Genomic DNA, 6,595 nt, shown 5'->3' on the forward strand with positions numbered 1-6,595 from the left:
TACTCTTAACAAATGCCAGTGCTACTGTGTCTCGTGCCGCGAAGGAGCCCAGGTGCTCCTTGTACCTGGGTGTCGCAGCTGCTGTCCCCTCTGCCCGAATCGCAGAGCCCGTGGTGTCCCCAACGGAGTGCTGCCTGCGTGTCCCATCTGTGAGGACCAAACCTCTGTTCTGCTTTGCTTCCATTGAGAGCACTCATCACGTTGAATGTCAGGCCCTGGGCCACTCGCAGAAGGAGGCAAAAAGTCAAATCCAGAACGTAAGACGTTCTGCTGGGCAAATGACCCCAGTTGGGGGTCTAGAGGGAAAAAGGAAGTAAGACTGTTTGAGAATTAGAGCACATAAAAGATGGACTGTGTGGACCTTTATTTGAATCATGATCGAACAAACCAACTGTGAAAAAAGATATTTGTAAGATAAAGGGGAAAGTCAAATATAAACTGTTAGATGACAGGAGTTATTGATATTTTTGTTAGGGAGAGGTGGCCTAATGTTTAGATTAAAATAACGTAGTTGTTCGGCGATGCCAATGGAAGTATTTAAATTGCCGCAGAATTTGGAATTTGCTTTATGGTTATGCAGGCTAAAAAAAAAAAAACGAGGATGGAAGAAACGGCAAAATGTTGATAATTTTGGTAGCTGGATGATAAAGTGTGGGAGTTATGACCATTTTCCTCTCTGTGAAGTTTTCTATAGTAAAGTTAAAAACACATCATGGGGAAAGGATAAATTCAGTTCAGTTCAGTTCAGTCGCTCAGTCGTGTCTGACTCTGCGATCCCATGAATCGCAGCACACCAGGGCTCCCTGTTCATCACCATCTCCTGGACGGAGTTCACTCAGACTCACGTCCATCGAGTCCGTGATGCCATCCAGCCATCTCATCATCGGCCGTCCCCTTCTGCCCCCAATCCCTCCCAGCATCAGAGTCTTTTCCAATGAGTCAACTCTTCTCATGATAAATTAGGATAAATTAGGAGCTTGGAACTAACACACACTGCTGTATGTAAAATAGATAACCAGCAAGGACCCACAGTGTAGCACAGGGATCTCTACTCAATATTCGTTATCACCTATATGGGAAAGCAATCTCAAAAAGTGAATATATGTGTATATTTAACTGAATCACTTTGCTGTTTACCTGAAACTAACACAGCATTGTAAATCAGTACACTCTGCTGGTTCACTTTGTTGTACAGCAGAAACTAACAGCATTATGAAGCAATTATACTCCAATAGAAAACAAAAAGCTATATGCTAATAAAATTTAAAACATGTTTCTCATTGGCTGTGACCTTGTGCAGCATCATGTAATTGCTCTCAGCATTGATCCGCTCACCTGTAAAACTCGGACTATATAATTTATTTTGAGGATTAAAAGAGGTGCAAATACTCATTTCCTATCTCTTCTTAGGACTCAAGGGAATCAGATGGGAACTCTGCTGTAAAGAGCTCACAGTACAGCATGGCTATCAACAGTGATGGCTTCTGTGTCTTGAAACAGACATTGGATGGCTGTGGCAGTCGTGATGGTTCTGCTGTCACTGAACGGGGGGTCCAGGACAGCCAAGAGGCCATGCGCTGGATCTACATCCAAAACGGTTGATTTTCCGGAGCGGAGGCCTGTCTGTGCTGCCACTTCGTGGCCACATTGGGAACTGCATCCTTGACAGCCTGCTGAGGTCTGCAGGTTCACCCCAGTGGAAGTCATCAGCCCTTGGACGTGAAGCTGCCCTCATGGGGAGACTCCTGCGTCAGTCCTTGGAACGCATTTCCAGCAAAGGGAGTGGGTGGCCCGGGCAGGGGGTGCAGGAAGAGCAAGCTGAACAGCCCACGGTGCCCCCGACAAGGATGGAAAGAAGTGAAAGTCGCTCAGTCGTGTCCGACTCTTAGTGACCCCATGGACTATACAGTCCTTGGAATTCTAAAGGCCAGAATAGTGGAGTGGGTAGCCTTTCCCTTCACCAGGGGATCTTCCTAACCCAGGGATCAAACCGGGGTCTCCTGCCTTGTAGGCGGATTCTTTGCCAGCCGAGCTACAAGGGAAGCCCAAGAATACTGGAGTGGTTAGCGTAGCCCTTCTCTTGTGGATCTTCCCTACCCAGGAATCGAACCGGGGTCTCCTGCACTGCGGGCAGGTTCTTTACCAACTGAGCCATCAGGGAAGCCCAACAAGGATGGGGTCACATGTAAAAGAAAATGTCCTCAGGAGAAGGTCGTGCAGAAGACACGACAGCACGTGGGTCGTGGGTGTGATGCTTGTGACAGCTGAGGGCCTGCAAGTGCCAGGCTCCGCACAGGTGTCTCCTCTTGGACCAGCCCACCCTGCCACGAAGGGGATGCAGGAGATGGGCCAGGTTCATCACACACTTGGAAAAAGGCAGAGCTTTTGCCTGTTTTTCCCAACCAATCCCAGCCCACGTAACCATCACAGCTGAAGCCAGAACCATCATCAGCGTGTTGGCTGCTGCCACCAGCTGCATCACCCTCTTTATTATTACTATCTCTCAGCAGGGGCATGGATTTGCATCTTTTATCCAACTCTGAAATACTCAAATTAAAAAATATATATATGGTATGCTACCCACCCCTTGTTTTTCAGTCAAATACCAATCTCGGTGCTGCTGTGAAGGGACTTTGCAGATGTAGTTGGAGTCCTAAGCCAGTGACCTTTTGTAGAGAGTATCTGGTGGGCTCAATCTTGGTGAGCCGTTTAAAAGCGGAAAGTTTCCTCCTGCAGGCAAAGTCAGAATGCTTCACGGCATGAGAAGGACTCAGATCTCTGCAGCTGGTGTGAAGATGGGGGGCGGCGGGTCTAGTGAGAAGGTGGCCTCAGAGCAGAGAGCAGCCCCATCTGTCCACCAGCAAGGACATGAGGGCCTCAGATCTGCTGTCTCAAGGAGCTGGACTCCATGGACCTTCTAAGCAGGCCCCCACACCAGCGCCTGGCCTTGTGAGATGTGGCACAATGGAAACCCCACCTGGCTCACTAAGCCACATCCCTGTCCTAGGAGGAGGGCATTACGGCCACCCTCTCCACTTTATCTGTATTTGGGCTCCCAGTACACAGAATGGGTTAATCGTACACCTTGTTCTGATTTCCATCATTAGTGTCTCATTCTTGGCCCACTTCTGTTTGTTCACTTGTTTCAGTGCTACAGGAGAGCCACCCCTCCGTACCAAAACCAAAAAACCCTCCAGCTGGAGGAGACAGGGGCTCCCTGGTTAAGAGATTTTTCTAGAAGAAGGACCTGACAACCAGCAGCAAATGGCACTGCCATTCCTCTGGAGCACATGGGCTCCAAACTGAAGTGTATATTCTTGGTGAGAAAATGCCACCAGAAGGGGCCACAGACGTTCAGGCTGAAATAGCCTTCAAAAAAGCCAAATCAGTTGCATGAGGAACTAACAAACATGTGAACTGACAGTCGAGAGCATCTGAGGGCTGGCGGCAACCCCTGGAACCAACGGCCTCCATGTGTGGCTTGGGGGCAGGGTGGGCTCTGTCGGCTCCTCCTGCAGAGATGCCTGAAGGACAGGGAAGGAGGGGGTGGTGGCAAACTCCTGAACCCCGAGAGGAGTGTCTTATAAAGCCTGTGGACATGAGAGAGGATTTGAATCTGAGGCTGATTAAATTGTTCATCACCAGCGCACTGCGATTGGAATTCTGTGCATCAACAGAATCAGCTGTTAGAAGAAAAATGAGAGCTGTGTGAAGCATGAGGGTTAGCAGGAGGGAGAGCTTCTCGTTATGAAAATAGTGGATGCTCATTATAGAAATGTTAGAAAATGTAAATGGTAGGATGTTGTTTTTGAGTCACTAAGTTGTGTCTGGCTCTGTGACCCCATGGACTGCACATGCCAGGGTCCTCTGTCCTTCACTATCTACTGGAGTTTGCTCAAGCTCATGTCCATTGAATCGGCGATGCCATCCAACCATCTCATCCTCTGTCGTCCCCTTCTCCTTCTCCCTTCAATCTTTCCAGGCATCAGGGTCTTTTCCAATGAGTCAGTTCTTCGCATGAGGTGGCCAAAGTACTGGAGTTTCAGCTTCAGCATCAGTCCTTCCAATGAATATTCAGGACTGATTTCCTTTAGGATGGACTGGTTTGATCTCCTTGCAGTCCAAGGGACTCTCAAGAGTCTTCTCCAACACCACAGTTCAAAAGCATCAGTTCTTCAGGGCTCAGTCTTCTTTATGGTCCAAACTCTCCTATTCACACATGACTACTGGGAAAACCATAGCTTTGACTCTACGAACCTTTGTTCCTTTTTCTCTTGTCACTGTTGAGACCTTGGGCGCCTGCACTCTTTGCCTCCTCTTGAACTCTTGACCCTGAACTTGGATTGATCAGAAATCCAAAGCTGGAGCCAGAGACATCTTGAGGTGACAGCCGTGACCCTGTGATGAGCAGAGATGAAGTGTACCTCTTGCCTGTTTCATGAGGCCAAAACCACTCATGGTATTGTGAAAAGCCCGGGCTTCCCACAAGCAGAGCACAAGGGCAGAGGGGCTCTCTGGAGCTGTGGCTGAACCCAGAGTGCCTCAGAACCTCCTTCCCCACCACTGGTGGCCTGACTGTCAGAAAACACGGACATGGATGTGGGGTCCGTGGAAGCAGTGGGCACACCTGCCCCTGCCCTCATCCTTACACCCTCCTGGACTAGGAACCAAAGCAACAGTAACTTAAACCAGAGAAGTTTAATTCCCCATCTGCTGAAGTCCAGGTGGCTCTGTGGCCCCAGGTCTTCAGGGGCCCCGGCTCTTTCCTGCTCACAGCTCTGCGTTCCCCTGGGTGTGACCCTTGTCCTCACAGCAACATCCCAAAAAGCAGGCTGGCAGAGGTGGGGGAAGGGAAAGACCACACTGCAAGAGTCTTCTTAGGAGATTCCAGGTACCATATCAGCTCACACCGTGTTGGCCTGAGTCACATGGTCATACCTAGCTGCAAGGGAGTCTGGGAAATGAGTTCTTCATTCTCATAATCCCTTCCCAGCTTAACATTCTAGTCCTGCAGAGGATACCAGCAACATCTCTATCTGGGATCTTCTGTGACCCTCCACCCCCTCTGGGTATGGGAGACCCTCTCCTCAACATCTCAGGAATTGGATCAGACCTCCTGTGAGCCAGTGCTGTGCTCTCACCAGCTTGTGAGGTTGGGTTCTCCATCCACTCATTCAACACTGCTGAAATCTAGGCTCTGCCTGTTCTTCCCACCCCACCGGCTGATAAACTGAGAGAGGTCCTCAGCCAGTGCACGGTGGAACCAGCGTTTGGCCCAAGTCTGGTCCCAGACGGCCAGCGTGCTCCTTCCAGGCTTTGCTCCCCCCGCCGGTCCACCCTGCTGTGCATCTGTCTTGTTTATCCGTCTCGCCTTTTGTGGGCTCTCCTGACCAGCACATAAGTTTGTGAGGGCAGAATGGGTCTGTTGTATCTGCTGTGGATCTCAACAGCCCATGACTGCCCCTGGCGCTCAGTGCAAGCCCCTGTCAGTGAGAGGATGAATGAGTGAAGGCCTTCTAAAGTCCTTTCACAGCCACACTGCTTCCCTGTCCATGAGCGCATGCATGCTAAGTTGCTCAGTTGTGTCCGACTCTGTGTGACCCCGTGGACTGTAGCCTGCCAGGCTCCTCTGCCAGTGGGGTTTTCCAGGCAGGGCTACTGGAGTGGCTGCCATGCCCTCCTCCAGGGGGTCTTCCTGCCCCAGGGATGCAGCTTGTGCCCTTACATCTCCTGCGTTGGCAGCGTGTTCTTTAGCACTAGCGCCACCTGGGGAGCCCCTGTTCCTGCCAGGACTCAAGTTAAAGCGGCTTCGCGGCTTGGACTGCTTCTCCCTCAGGCGGAACGCTGGAGAGCACTTTCTCCAAGGGGAGTTCTCACAGCCGAAGACTCTCCCGTCAGCAGGAACAGAGCCAGTGTCCAGAGGTGGCAGAAAAGCCAGTTGGAGCCCGAGTGGGCCGGGACCCCAGGGAGAGCTGGTCCACTCCCAGCCGGCTTCTCCACCCCCTGCGGGGCCTCTGGGGTCAGCGGCTCTGTGGGCTCCCGCGGGGCTCTGCCTGTCTTTGCTCTGGCATCTTGTCACTACCCTCCCAGTCCCTTCCGGCCACAGGGGAGCCTCGGGCTTCTCTCATGCCCGTCTCGACGGCTCTGCTGCTCACTCCACCCTGGGGCAGCACACAGAGCACCCCTCCCGAGGGGATCTCTGTGTGTTCCTCTGTGTGTGTGTGTACCTGTGTGTATGTCTCGTGTGTGTTCCTCTGTGTGTGTGTGTATACCTGTGTGTATATCTTGTCTGTGTGTGTATGTGTTCCCCTGTGTGTATGTGTATACCTGGGTATATGTCTTGTGTGTGTTCCTCTGTGTATGTGTATACCTGGGTGTATGTCTTGTCTATGTGTGCGTATACCTCTGTGTGTATGTGTGTACCTTTATGTATATCTTGTCTGTGTGTATGTGTATACCTGGGTGTATGTCTTGTCTGTGTGTGTACCTCTGTGTGTATGTGTATACCAGTGTGTATGTCTTATTGTTTGTATGTATGTGTTCCTCTGTGTGTGTTTACCTGTGTGTATGTCTTGTCTGTGTGTGTGTGTTCCTC

This window comes from Ovis canadensis, chromosome 6 (genome assembly GCF_042477335.2).
Source record: "Ovis canadensis isolate MfBH-ARS-UI-01 breed Bighorn chromosome 6, ARS-UI_OviCan_v2, whole genome shotgun sequence".
Classification (NCBI taxonomy): domain Eukaryota; kingdom Metazoa; phylum Chordata; class Mammalia; order Artiodactyla; family Bovidae; genus Ovis; species Ovis canadensis.